Genomic DNA, 15,452 nt, shown 5'->3' on the forward strand with positions numbered 1-15,452 from the left:
ATGTGATAAAATGTTGATTACTAAATTGTATATTTTCATGTAAATTTTGAAAGGACAGTGCAGACCACAAAGTTGAAATGGCAAAAATGTTGAAACTACAAAGATTATCATTTTTATGGTATATAAGTGCATTATATATTATTATTGTCATTTGTACATTTAAAATGGTGACTGGTCCCCATATATGGACAAAGAAGGATACAGTGTATCCTGCCCTTGGCATCCAGTGTGCAGCACTGCACTGGTCACTTGAACCTTGGGATCTTGGGAGAAAGGCTTTTTTTTATGTCACAGTTGTAGACACATTTTGTTTGTGCTTATTTTTCTATAACCCTTGGATGGATTTTCTTCATATTTTGAATCATTATGAAGCTAATACAGTTCCTTCTTTAGCATGCATTCTCATCCTTTTGATCTTGAATTCATGGTCACTTGTTTTACTTTAATATTTTGTCATTGGTTTGACATGTAGGAAATCCAGGTAAAATGTATATCAATATTTTGTTTTTTGTTTGTGATTGAGGGTTGTCCCTACCTGAGTTTTGTCTTTAGATGTTTACTTGAATTTAAGTTCAGGACATAACCTTGTTTATGAGTAAGTGAATTTTTTCCTTAGAAATGAGCAGTTCTGCAGAACATTCTGTTGTGTAATAGCTCAGGTGACAGTCTGTATAAATAGAGTATATGGGTAAACAAGTATTCATTCCTGTTTTATATCAGTCTTTGGGAATCTATGATCAGAGTTTATAGTTATCTTCAGATATACTTTGATAGGAATTATTTGTTTAAATTATTGATTGGATTTGCAAAGTGCTTATTAACTTTTTGGACTAAAACACTACTTTGGGATTATTGAGAACTCATTCAAAAACATTCTGGATTGCATCATTGTGGCACATCAGGACATTCAAGATTATTGGCATTCCTTTTAAATATTCTATACTTTTGGACTTGTGTCAGGACATTTAAGAGTATTTGGGATTTAATTCATAATACTGTAAGTGTCTCTTACATTTTCAGTTTGTGACTTAGAGAATTAAGCTATTTGTTGAATTTGACTAATATTTTTTCTTTCTTCTTTTGATGTTACATTGTTTACGACCTATAGTCATTACACAAAGCTTTCCTGTTTGAATATGAATAATGCAGATAGAGTGAAACCGGTCTTGAGAGGCTAGACACTCATTCAACCAATAAAATGTTTTCTCCTTAGATAGGTGATCTTTCAATAAGGTTGTTATATTACATAATGCATTATATCCTAGTATGAAATATCTTATTTTTTGTCAGATTTTACTCATCACAAGGTTAAGGAAACATCTGCAGAGATATCATTTCATCCATGCCAGGGTCAATTTTTTCTCCAAAGTGTGACTGTACCAGACATTTCATGCAAAACATAATTACTCTTCTCATAGAAACCTTATTCGTGCTTTAAAAAAGGCACTTCATGTATTGCATATTTTCAGAGTTCTTGAACTATGAGGATGGGAAGTTTTCCAAGAGCAGGGGCGCAGGTGTGTTTGGTGATCAGGCTAAAGACACAGGAATACCTGCTGATATCTACAGGTTCTACCTGTTGTATATCAGGCCAGAAACACAGGTAAGATTTATTACTATAATTGAATGATTGCTTAAAACAAGACAATTTCATTTGCTCAATGTCATATTATTTATGTACAGTGAGAGTATTTATTCACCTACTGCAAAATAAGGGAGCATATTGCTTTGCAGTTATTTGTTGTACATTTGCACATCTGTACTTCCATCCCAATTTTAGTTTAGAACAAAAACTATTGAATTCGGAGCCATTCAATTTTTCACAGATACAAGATTTCAAATTGTTTAATTATTTTTTGTTTTACTTTTTGCAAATTGTCTTTTTACACAAAACCTTGTTAGCATGATTGAGTCAAAACCACTTGAGGTATACAAAGTAAACTTTGCATTATAACAATTTTTAACACTTTTTCCTTTTTGAAAAACAAAATATTTCACTTATACCTTTTGGGTTTACAGGGTGGGCACACATGTTCTGAAAATTTGAATCTGGTAGTTTTGAAAAATGTCATGAAATAACTAAGCAGAAATTTTATGGGTTTTTTTTGTGAAAATTTCCGAAATATTGGTAGAGAGATGTAAATTATAATGTTTTGATTTTATGCATGGTTAATAGGGTAAAATGCACAGTTGTTAAACCATGCTGGATGATAGGTATATAAATGTAACGGTCCAGAACTCTTTACATAATGATCCATGCTTCAAACATGCAACAGTTGACTTGATCTTTTCAAATTAAATTTCAGGATAGCAGCTTTAGTTGGGATGACTTTTAAACAACCTTGGGAACTTTATCAACAGGTAGACAAGAAGAAATATCCTTAATTACTTTTTTCGATTGTTGTAGCTGCCATCTTGTGACCAGATAAGAGGACAATGGTGACACATAGAGGGAGGAAAGGAAATGGAAATCCTTAAATATTATAAATTAAGGAATGAGCCAAAAAAATGTTTATTTCCTTTTTTCATAATCTTCATCACTTGAAGACTTTAGGTTATGTACATTAGTTGTACATGCATTTAATCAATGTTCAAACAAAGCTGATTATCATATTATATTAAATTATGCTATATTGTAAACCTGTGTAAACATATGCTTCGCTTGGCGTTCAGCATTAAGAAGTTAGTATTATGACTGGTTGGCCTGGTATCAGGATGATGTGATTGGGTAGGACATCATGCTACATGTCTGCGGCATGATGTCCCAATGCTAGACATCACTATAAACTGCCACACTTAAGATTATTTAAAGCTACGTTAAAAATCTAAATCACACACATACGTATCATATTAGCAAAATTAATTTGTAAAATAAGTAACTTAATAGACTTTTGGCTTCATTCTTCAATCCCAAAATGATTGTCACAGTACTGATATATTTAAGTTTACTTGGCTGAACCCACTTTTGCCATAATATCCCCACACTTAAGAGTTCACAGTGAGGATGTTGTGATTCCTTCAATCCATCCATCCTTATATCTGTCCATTGCTAAATCTCCTAAGCTGACAGACTGAGAAATTATATGTATTTTATTCCTGTGGAAACCATCCATAGAAATGGTCCCATTTTGACTCCAACCCCTTGGAGGTGGTCAGAGGTTAAATGTAAGACATTACAATGACATTTCAGATGTTTTCATTTGCAATCATAAGAGAAAGACCTGCATGTGATGCATTTTGTTTTTCGGTCAAAACAGGAATACATGCATGTGATGGATTTTTTGTTTGGGTCAAAACAAGGAGACATGCATGTGGGATTTTGTGTGTGAGCATAACAGGCAGACAATAATATGATGGATTTTGTGTTTGTCGTGGCAGGAAGACATGCATGCGCAAGATTTTGTTTGGGTCAAAACAGGAAGACATGCATGTGATGGATTTTGTGTCATGGAAATAACAGGAAGATTTGCATGTGATGGATTTTGTGTCATGGAAATAACAGGAAGACATGCATGTGACGGATTTTGTGTCATGGAAATAACAGGAAGATTTGCATGTGATGGATTTTGTGTCATGGAAATAACAGGAAGACATGCATGTGATGGATATTGTGCCATTTAAATAACAGGAAGATTTGCATGTGATAGATTTTGTGTCATGGAAATAACAGGAAGATTTGCATGTTGCGGATTTTGTGTCATGGAAATAACAGGAAGATTTGCATGTGATGGATTTTGTGTCATGGAAATAACAGGAAGATTTGGATTTTGTATTTGGGTCGAAACAGAAGACATGAATGTTTCACATTTTATGTGGTCATAGCTGGAAGACATGTGATCGATTTTGTGTTTTTAGTCAAAACAGGAAGACATTCATGTGATGGATTTAGTCTGTGGTTCATAGCATAAAGACCTGAACATAATGAATTTTGTGTTTGGTTCAAAACAGGAAGATATGTATGTGATGAGATTTTGTATTTCGGTCATAACAGGAAGAGATACATGTGATGGATTTTGTGTTTTGGTCATAACAGGAAGACTTACGTGTAATCTTGTGTTTTGGTCAAAAGAGGAAGACATGCATGTGATGGATTCTGTGCGTGGGTCATAACATGAAGACATGCATGTGATTGATTTTGTGTTTGGGTAACAGATGGTAGATACACATGTAATGGGTTGTTTGCTTTTGTAAGGAAGACTTGCATGTGATGGATTTAGACTTGCATGGGATGGATGTTTTGTTTTTGTCAAAACTTGAAGACTTCCATGTGATGGATTTTGTGTTTGGGTCATAATAGGAAGATTTACATGTGATAGATTTTGTGTTTTGGTCAAAACAGGAAGGCATACATGGGGTGTATTTTGTGTGTGGGTCAGGTCAGGAAGGCTTAGATGTGTGATTTTATGTGTGGTTCATAGCAGGAAGAACTGCATGTATTGGATTGTATGTTTGGGTCATAGCAGGAAGACATACATGTTGGAATTTGTACTTGGGTCATAGCAGGAAGACATGCATTTGGGATTTTGTGTCTGGGTCATAGCAGGAAGACTTGAATGTGATGGATTTAATGTGCGGGTCATAGCATGAAGACATTTTGTGTTTGGAAGATATACATCTGATGGATTTTGTGTTTGGATCAAAAAAGGAAGACTGTCATGTGATGGATATAGTGTTTTGGTCATAACAGGAAGACTTGCATATGATGAATTTTGTGTTTGGATCATAACAGGAAGACCTGCATGTGATGGATTTTGCGTTTTGGCCAAAACAGTAAGACATACGTGTGATGGATTTAGTGTGTGGGTCAGTGCAGGCAGACATTTTGTGTTTGTGTTTTATCAGGAAAACACATATTGTATGGATTTTGTGTTTGAGTCATAGCAGGAAGACATGCATATGATGGATTTAGTGTTTGGGTCATAACATGAAGACGTGAATGTGGGATTTTCTGTTTTGGTCATAACAGGAAGAATTGCATGTGATGGATTGTGTGTTTGTGTCATTGGAGTGGTTTTGTGCTCTTCTTTGGTTTGTCTTGGATTGACGTGTGCAGTAAATAGTGTGAAATAATGATGGCAATCATTGAATTTGCCTTTGTTGAAGGTTTATAAATCTTGATCTTTTTGTTTATTTTTGTTTATACGTTCATTCATAAAGTTATTTGGATGATACTTTGACGCTACACAGCCAATATTGTACCCACATGCTGTTATACATGCTTATCATTTTGACAGATTGATGGTTATATATCCCCACTCTTTTTGTCTGATACATTTCATTATTGGTTGAAAATGCTTCATTATGTTTTCTTCAGAGCCCAAAAGTTTGTGGACAGCAACTTTGAAGGCACAATTCAGCCAATGGATCTGACAGCTGAGGAATTCAACCTACTGGCCATGATCAATCGTGAGCTTCACACGTATATCGAGAATATGGAACAGGCAAAGTAAGAACAGATTTGAATTAATTTTCCTGTATAATGCAGGCCTAATTGCAAATGACATATTCCATTACAGTGAACTAGTAGATATGGGTATGTGCTGTTGTCTTTTCATCTGCTTTGAATCACACACTGTAAAATAAGGATAGCAAGCGAATACGAGACAAAGGCATACAGAGGTCTTCCAATATTATTGTAGCAAAAGCAAGCACATATATGTGTGAAAGAAAATGAATACCTAGGAAGCAACCTTCATTTTTTGCAGACAATTGCTTTGTTTTTAATGATGAATTGCAACTGTTTATGTATTTACAGTAACTAGTTTTGTTACAGACTTTCTGCTTTGCTGTCTCTTCCTTCTTTGCTTAATCATAATGAAATATACTGCAAACACACGATTTGTTCATTCGTTTATGTATGTTATATACTGATGAATCAGGACAATAGTTGAAGTATCTAATATACTGATGAAGCCGATCGATATTTGAAGTAATGTACTGATGAATCAAATCAATAGCTGAAGTATGTAATATTCTGATGAATCAGTTCAATATTTTTGAAGTATGCGATATACTGATGAATCAGGACAATAGTTGAAATATGTAATATACTGATAAATAAGGACATCAATTGAAATATGTAATATTCTGATGAATAAGGTCACTAGTTGAAGTATGTGATATACTGATAAATCAGGTCAATAGTTGATTGATATAATCAGTGATTTAATAGGCAGAAAAAATGGAATCTCATGAAAACCATGTCAGATTATTTTATCAAATTTTTAATAACATTTCATTTTTAGAATGCACTACTACTGCGGTTTGAGTAGGTTATATTTTCTCACATTTCAAGCATTCAATCTGAAGTTTAAGTGTCCACCTTGACTAAATTTCGGTTTCATAATAAAATTAGTAAATGCTCGACTTTTAGGTATATGGATAATGTTCACAAGGAAATAACAGAAATTAATTTACTACTCATTCTACAGGTTAAGGGACTCCATACGGAACATCCTTAACATCTCAAGACTTGGTAACCAGTACATGCAGGAATACAAGCCATGGGTGTTAATTAAAGGGACTGAAGAAGACAGATATGTAGGAATACAAACCATGAGTGCTGACTCAAGGGAGTTAAATATACGGGTATGTAGGAATACAAGCCATGGGTGCTAATTGAAGGGAGTGAATAATACATGTATGTATGAATATTAGCCATGGATGATGATTAAAGGGGGTGAAAAAAAACATATATGCAGGAATACAAGTTGTGGGTGCTGATTAAGTGGGTAAATAAAATGGGCATATAAAAATACAAACAATGGGTGCTGATTAAAGGGCATAAAGAATACAGGTATGCAAGAATATAAGACATGGTGCTGATTAAAGGGAGTGAAGAATACAGGTATGTAGGAATACAAACTGCGTGCTGATTGAAGGGAGTGAAGACAGATTTTTAGGAATGCAAGTCATTGGTGATGATTAAAGTCAATCAAGAGGACAGGTATGTCGGATAAAAGTCATGTGTGCTGATTAAATTTAGTGCGGAGGACAGGTGTGTAAAATAAAAGTCATGGTGCTGATTAAATTGAGTGAGGAGGACAGGTATTTAGGATACAAGTTATAGGTTCTGATTAAAGGGAGTGAGGAGGACAGGTATGTAGGTTTAAATATCGTTAAATGTTTCGGTGAATGCTGTAATGTTTTACATTTGTCCATCGATGGCAATCCGTCCATCCCCATGCCATCTTCAGCTTCCTAGATTTAAACAAACTGGCTATTTTATATCAAGTTGTCTGCACGGTAACTTGAGGTTTGTGGTATTACCAGCCTACCAATTTACTGATGTATATTTTCCTGGTGGTACATACCGCGGTACTTTCTAACTGTACCATTACTTCAGAAGTTTCTTTCAGTTAGGAATGTACAGAAATTTCTGAGTGATGATGTTATGAAATTAATACTGTTAGCGGCAAGTTTTTGTTTTACATGACAAAATAACTCATATTAATTTTTCTCAAAGCAGTAGTGTTTGGCACAAATTAATTTTAAATATTACAAATATGATTATCTCCATGATCCTTTGATCACCTGTTTGACATGTGCAAAGTATGCCAGTGTGGTGGTCAAATCGGATCTTGTTAAAGATTATATGTTCAAATCCAAATTGTAAAAGATAGATGTCAGTTGTTATTCATTTTCTAGCATATGGTAATGTGTTAAGGATATGTACTCCTTGTGAGACTCCAGATCATCCTAAGATTTTCAAGAGAGAAGTTGCATTCTGTTTGAATTGTACATAAGTTATCAATTCCACTAAATATTTTCTCATTTATTGATCCAGGATGTTTTAAGTATACTGTCTCTCTCTGATACATATCTTGCCAGGGTGTTGGCATCTCACTCAACGTTTCACTGCCTATTATATCAAAAGTATTGTTTCGATGTGAGCAATTCCAATTTGTATCAACAAGATCTCTAATGTCATCACAGTGTATTTTACTGGGTGTCAGCTATACTGCTAACTTAATCAAGTCACTGTAGTTACAGGTTTTAGATTACACCTTGTACAAAATTATCATAGACATAGCAATATCTGGAGTTTAAAAGTCAGAGGTCATGGGCAATGTTGCTCAAATAAGTAAATAATGGTCATTGAGACCAGCTCGTCAATAATTTCCCAAATTAACCATACCCTACTAATACCTGAATATACTACCATTACAAATTGATTGGGCATGTACTTTGCTATTAAAGGTTCTATTGTAAAATTGTGTTTGAACGTCTTGCAGAAATTATTTTTTTCCTTTGTTTCCGTCACACTTCTATGAGATATTCAGTTGTCCTACGTGTCTGATGATGACGCTAGTTGTGCAGCCCATGACGACTATGCATTTGGCTCATGAGTCCAAAGCTGATGCACACAGGATGTTACAGAATGAGTATGGTAGGTCTGTAGACATGATGGTCTGGGTTGCTGCAATGTGCCGTTTTTCTCTCAAGGCTGTGAGTTGTTGGCTGTGGTCATCCTACACCAGTGTGCACCAGGTAGACAAGTCCTTGGCTGAGACCTCAAGCTCGCTGGGTTTGATTCCACACCATTTCCGCTTACACTTAATGTTGTCTTGGTACCTTTTCCTGGGGCGTCCTTGTTTCTGTTTTCCTTGCCTGAGCTCACCGGAGAAGAACTGTTTTTGTCCTATGGTCTCCTCCGTCCGAATGACATGGCCAAACCATCAAAGCTAGTCTTTCAGCAGCAATGCCTCAATGGTAATAACACTGGCCCTGTTGATGACTTCTATGTTGTACAACTTGTCTTACCATCAGACGTGCATGATTGACAATAGTGAGCACACACAGAATAGTTTGAGCTGCTTCATATGCCTGCAGTATACGGTCTGTGTTTCACAAGCTTAGAGCAAGGTTGTGAGGAAAAAAGCGTTATAGATTTTGAGTTTGGTGGGCATCCAAAAAGTCTTTTTGCTGCAAGATTCTGACATGAAATCGTCCTAGGGCTTGGCTTGCTTTCCAGATCCGGCTGTATTTTCCTTGTCCAGCACACCATCTGAAGATATTGTGCGTCCAAGGTACGTAACGCACTCCACATTCTTCAGCTGTCTCTCCTCAATCTGGATGGTGGGTTGTGGTGGGTTTGTGTAAGGAGCTGGATGAAAGACTACCTCTTTTTTATCTAGGTTTATTGTCCGATCCGACAGCCTGGATGCCTCATAGAACTTATTCACAGTGGTCTGTAGGTGGTTTTCCTTGTGTGCCATAAGTGCACAATCATCTACAAACAGCTTCGAGAGGTAATGTTTCCATTGTCTTTGTTCTTGCAATGAGCTGATACCAATCAAACAGGGATCCATCAAGGTGATACTTGATGTAGACTCCAATGCCTAGGTCCTTCACGGCATGGAGTAGGACTTGGTTGAAGAAAAGGTTGAACAGCATATGAACAAGCTTACAGACCTGCTTCACTCTGGTGAAGACGCCAAAGTGCCCTCCGTACTCGCTATTGGCCAAGACCTCTCCTGTCATGTCGTCATTGAACAACTGGATAAGGGGGGTGAACTTTCTAGGTCAGCCATTTTTCCAAGGAGAAACTACAGGGCTTCTCTATTTACAGAGTTGACAGCCTTGGTGAGGTCCATAAACATTGTATGTGCTGTTCCATGCATTTCTCCTCTATTTGCCTCCCACTGAAGATCACGTTGACTGTGCTGCGGCCTGGACGGAATCAAAACTGTGGTTCAGGTAGCAGTTTCTCTGAAATGATTGCAACAGGTCTGTTCAGGATGGTGTGACAAGAATCTTTCCTGCAATGGAGAGCAGAGAGATTCCTTTATAGCTGTAGTAGTAAGCTCTAGCACATTTGTTATTGTACAGTGAGATGATGGTGACATCTCCTAGATCAGCAGGCATATCATCCTTGTACCAGATACTGGTGAGGATGTAATGGAAAGCTGCAAATGCTTCTGTGCCAGCAGCCTTGAATATCTCTGCAGGATTCAATCTTTAAGTGGTGCTATGCCACAGTTCATCTGTTCAATGGCCTTCCACACTTCCTCCTCAGATGGGGGCAACTCCAACTCTTCACAAACTGGTCTTTGATGGATTTGTTACACTGTTGCTCTATTGACAGTAGATCGGTGATTGAGGAGCTGACTAAAATGTTCCTTTCATCTTTCTTTAATTCCCTTCGATGTTTTTGATGGTTATTATGCCATCTTCTGAGAGTAGATGGTGTGGATCCTAATCTGGAAGGAGCATGAACAGCTTTAATGGCACTACAGAACATTTTGGAGTTTTTCCTATCAGTATATTGTTGGATTTCTTCATGACTCACTTAGCTGTTTCGATCACCATCTCTTTGAACTGGGTTCATTGTTTAGTTTAGCCTCCAGTGCTGTATCATTCGCATTTAAAAAAAAAAAAAAAAAAAAAACAAAAAAAAAAAAAAACACGAGACCAGTGAAATTAGCTTGCTAAAGCAAAACTGATAAAACAATATGCAGAAGGTAATGGATATTGGTATCTAAATTTCAATTAGATATTGGTTTGATTTAGCCCTTTATCATGTTCTCAAAAACTGACAAATCAGATTTAGTTGTAAATGGGATCCATTGTACATGTATTGAAAAGATGACACTGCAACACTCCTTAACTCTATTTGCAGGTGTAAAGCAGGCACTGTGTGCAGCTTATGTGCCAACATTGGATGCCTTCTCTCAGTGCTGCTTCAACCATACATGCCAGATGTTAGTAGAACCATACAGGAGCAGCTGAATGCACCACAGGAATGTTATTTCATCTATAAGGACTTTGTCTGCCATTTACCTTCAGGGCACAAGATGGGAAAGGTAAGAGCTATTATTGTATACAATATATGCTCACTGATATGTTCAGTCCAACTACAAAGACCCAGATGTGCCATCGCATAATGCACCGGCAGACCTGGGTCTGTGCAGTGTTTTGTAAATATTAATTAAAAGCCATATTTTGAAGCTGGCTTTCCTGGTGTACCTCTTTTCATCCTCATGGAAAGAGTGAATACAAAAGCTAACTTAGCCAGAAACCTACAAATATAAAAATCAGACTTACATTCCCCAAGTTAGGATATAAATCTAGACATAAAACTTGTACAAGTTCTGAAATTAGACATGAATTCCGTTTTGTGCTCAGTTTCATGACTATATGGCATGTACAAGAAGAACGGTTTGAAGTTGGAAATAACATCAGAACAATCATTTGATCCATTTGATATGAACATTATGTTATAGATCTTGACATTGTATAATAAAAGTCATTCATGCCCCATGACCCACACTTGACAGTGGTGTGATCCATTTGTAATATTCTGCATTCACCAATTACATTATTTGTATCCATTGATTTCTTAAATATTATTCTTTTACAGCCTTTTCCACTCTTCCAAAAGATTGAACCTGCAGTAATAGAGGAATTGAAAAAGAAACGTTCAGGGCCACCAGGCCCTGCACCTTCAAAAGATGCAGCTAATAAGGTAAGACATGTAGAGCTTGTGTTATATGAGATCCCAATAAAATATGAAATTAATATAGATGGACATTCACCAAAATTAAGTTTTTCACAGATTAATTTTTCTTAAGCAAAGATTATTTTCTGGTGATATTTTGAACCAAATGATTATACACTGCAAATATTTCCACAAAAATAAAAGTTGCACGTTTGGGGAAATCTGTCAACGGTGTGCTGCGCGAATCTTTTTAGTCAAGTTCGTACCCATATTCCACACAGTCTGCAACATTTTAATATATAGTAGAAATGAACCCAAAGACAATCTGTTTACATTTTGAATCAGTACACTTGTGTTACCTCAGTTAAATCATCTAACATAATGTACTTAAGTCAAAGAATATTTTGTCAACTCTTACACTCTAGCACTCTGCCAATATCATAGGTATGATTATTGCCTCTCTTCTATGGTATCCTCAGTAGGGTTTAAAGGTCATATATGCACGAATTTCAATTATAGTAATATTTCAAGTAATTATTTTGGCATATTTGTTTTTAAACTGCCTTTACTGTGTACCATGTAAGTTGAAATGGAACAGCTGTCAAATTTTATGTGATGAAATGTCTACACTGGAATATATTATATTAGTTCTTAATTGTTTTATAGTGCAATAATTCATTTTTACATTAAAATGTTTGTATTCCTACAGTAGTAATTGTAGCATGATATGAAATGTAAAAGAAACTATACTACAATTAAGCTAGATATTCAACTGAAATACCAGTACATTGACTGGTATGGACAATTTAAATACAGTATACAGACTGGTATGGAAAATTGAAATACCAGTACATAGACTGGTATGGAAAATTGAAATACCAGTACATAGACTGGTTTGGAAAATTGAAATACCAGTACATACACTGGTATGCACAAATTGAAATACCAGTATATATATATTGGTATGGAAATTTTAAATACTGATACATAAACCGGTATGCAACGTTGAAATACCAGTACAGAAACTAATATGGAAAATTTAAAGCAGGTCCTGTATATACATGTAGATACCTTGTTTAATTTTGGATGTAGAATGTAAAATTATTACTTTGTAAACTTATTGTAATATTGACAATATTTGCGTTATTAATATTGATGATTTATTAGGCAACTTGTAAATTCAGTTCAGTAACACTGATGTTTTTCATTGCCCAATAGTTTCAAAAAGCTTCATACAGCCTATTAAAATAAACAAACAATTGGGACTCTCTTCTTTGTTTATGGTTTAACTATTTCCATTTGCTTCATGTAGTGGCTGTCATATTAAATCTATTCCAGTATAATTCTGTTACCCAGTATTTTCAACGGGCCACGAGTGGCCGAGTGGTCTAAACTGCCCACCGTTCCGGATCATTGCCATCTCACCTCCATCTGCGTGGGTTCGAATCCAAGGCTCTGCTAGCGTGGGTACATGGGAAAGCCTGCCAGTAGCTTCTAGTGGGTCGGTGGTTCTTCCCTGGGTTTTCCATGGTTCTTCCTCCATGATTTATACTGGCCGCCATGTATAGCCCATCTTGTGCTGAAAAATGGCGTTAAACCCTATAACAACAACAATAACAACCCAATATTTTGAACTAGTCTACATCAACACTGATGAGTCTCAACTGTATATACTCAACTACAAGTCACTGTACAACTGCAAGTAAAATAGACCCTGATCTGTCATTGCATAATGTGCTGGCAGATCAGGGTTATGATGTTTGTTTTGCTGACTACTCCTAAAAGACTATAAGTGTATTATGCAGTGGCAGATCTTGGTCTGTGCAGTTTACAGTTTGATTCGTTGTTGTTGTTGTTGTTGTATGGAAAGGGCATTCTCATTCTGTCCAACAATTCCACTGTGTTGAATTATTTTAGACACCAAGGGTAAACAGAGTCTTCAGACATTTTCATTATTGCTTGGGATTGTATAAGATGGTGTCTTGAGTGACAAATCCACCTGCAAGTTCATCATATTCCTGACCGACTAAATGTATTACCGGACTCACCATCCCAGAAGAATCAACAAATTCAAAACGCTGAGTTGCTTCATCCCTTGATTTTCACTCACATATGTGGCCACTGGGATTGATCAATGGTGACTCTGTTTGTGGGAACCTTTCTCCCACAAGTCCCGGATTCGAAGACATGGGCGGTCGATGGACTTTCCAGAAAATTGGAATGGTTTAGATGCGAATGCTTACCCACCAACATATCTGATTTTGAAGGCGATTAACAAAGCAAACGATTCAGAGTGTCATCTCGTCATGATTCTTCCACTCAAGTGAGAAAAAAATTGTGGATTAATGACATCATATCTCTAGCAGCAGAAATGTCCAAGAAAATAGAGACATTTTGTCGTCTGGTCAAGCAGGCACAATGGTAGGATTTCCATCCCAATACGGAGTTGTTTAATCTGCATGCTAGGATAATATTAAATAAGTCCTCAATAACAGATATTTGTCAAGTGATGGAAAGAATAGCTTAAGTGAGATGGCCCTACAGATTGAAAGTGTACAAAGAAAAATGGAAAATTTACTAATTTCGCCACCTTTATGAGATCTTGCATGCCAAAAGGCTCAGCTAGACCTGCGTGGGTATTTTTACCACAAAACAACAGGTTACCTTCTCGGGTCATTCAGCAGTTTCTTGAAGATTCGTTTCATGACTTCCGCTTGATTTGTTTTGGGGCAGTAACTTTTCCACTTTTTGAAGTTATTCCCCAGCATGTGGAGCCAATTATCCATCTTGGTTGTCTTTTCAGAACCTGCCTCACATACCTTAGGAAAGCAGAGGTGGTCTCTCTATCGTAAGGAGATGTAAATCACTCACCTCTTGCCTGTCTCCTAAAGTTATTATGATCACATAATATGCATGAAGAAGAAGCCAATTTTAAATAAAATATGTTTCGTCAACAATACTTACCCAATCGTAAAACATGCACATCCTTCCAGCCTCCTTACAGTTACATAGATAATGTGCACTCTACTCCAGTAGTAATTGACGTATTCAAGGGATCTGGAATCTATTCAAATATCAAGGGGGATCACTCTGATGGTTTATGTGGGCATATAACCTATAGCTTGTTTTAAAGTGGGAGGGCTGGGTGCACAATGTAGGTAGTTCTGCACGCGCATTACGGTCATGGTAGTATTATCGAAGAAATTTATTTTGCTAGTAAGAAAACTGTCTCTCAGTAATGTTGAATATCACTTAACACAGATGGAAGATACCTGTGTCTTACTGCTATTGCTGATGGGAAGATGCATATAGAAACCTAAGTGTATTATATTGTTTCAATTTGCTATAATTTACAAGTGTTTTATATTATTGTTTGTTTAGAAATCCCAGGGGAAGACTACAGAGACTGTTGACCTAGCTAGTACTGCAAGTCCTGAGGAGATTGACAAACTCACAGCAGAAGTCACGGAACATTTGAGTTATTCCTAGTTGTAGGCAAGTTCATGAAAACTAAGCACTTGGATTTGTACTTCATTGTTCAGTGATTTGGACTTAGATTTGCATTGAGTTCTTGGTTAGGATTTGAATTTAGGTCATTTTCTGAGACTGTTACTCTGAGACTCACTTGAATTGACATTTATATGTGTCTGTTTGTGTTTTAAAAAAAACTACAAAATCTAAAATGATGGGTACCATATAAATTTACTGTATTTATGTGGTGCAGTCTGATCGTACTACTTTTGGTAGTTTGCATGGTCCATATTCTACAGTAGTGCATTCCCAATTTGTACATGTGTATTTCATTTGATCACACCTTTGATAACAACACTTTGCCTTTTATCTGTTCGACTTGCGTTTTCGATTATAAATGGTGAACAAGCCTTCTGCCCTAAAATATCAAAAGTTTATTATTCCTAGGTCTATCAAATCCTCTTAAAGACTGATTTAAAACAATCCATGCATAGCAAATTATACTAAAAGAGTATTCAGTGCTGTGGACCCTTAAACACTC

At 36.3% G+C, this 15,452-nt stretch overlaps 1 pseudogene across 1 annotated transcript in view; it reads left to right on the forward strand.

The window, feature by feature from the left end:
* LOC149791861 (methionine--tRNA ligase, cytoplasmic-like) overlaps nt 1-15,104 on the forward strand; it is a 58,672-nt pseudogene extending 43,568 nt beyond the window's left edge. The window contains exons 11-18 of the transcript XR_016423307.1: nt 1,470-1,603; nt 2,307-2,361; nt 5,315-5,446; nt 6,432-6,540; nt 7,715-7,718; nt 10,630-10,805; nt 11,363-11,467; nt 14,822-15,104. The product of XR_016423307.1 is annotated as a methionine--tRNA ligase, cytoplasmic-like (transcript). The remainder of the gene's footprint in view (nt 1-1,469; nt 1,604-2,306; nt 2,362-5,314; nt 5,447-6,431; nt 6,541-7,714; nt 7,719-10,629; nt 10,806-11,362; nt 11,468-14,821) is intronic.
* Nucleotides 15,105-15,452: the final 348 nt, after the last annotated feature.

The sequence above is a fragment of the Sinohyriopsis cumingii genome, chromosome 9 (assembly GCF_028554795.1).
Source record: "Sinohyriopsis cumingii isolate HCF-2022 chromosome 9, ASM2855479v2, whole genome shotgun sequence".
NCBI lineage: Eukaryota > Metazoa > Mollusca > Bivalvia > Unionida > Unionidae > Sinohyriopsis > Sinohyriopsis cumingii.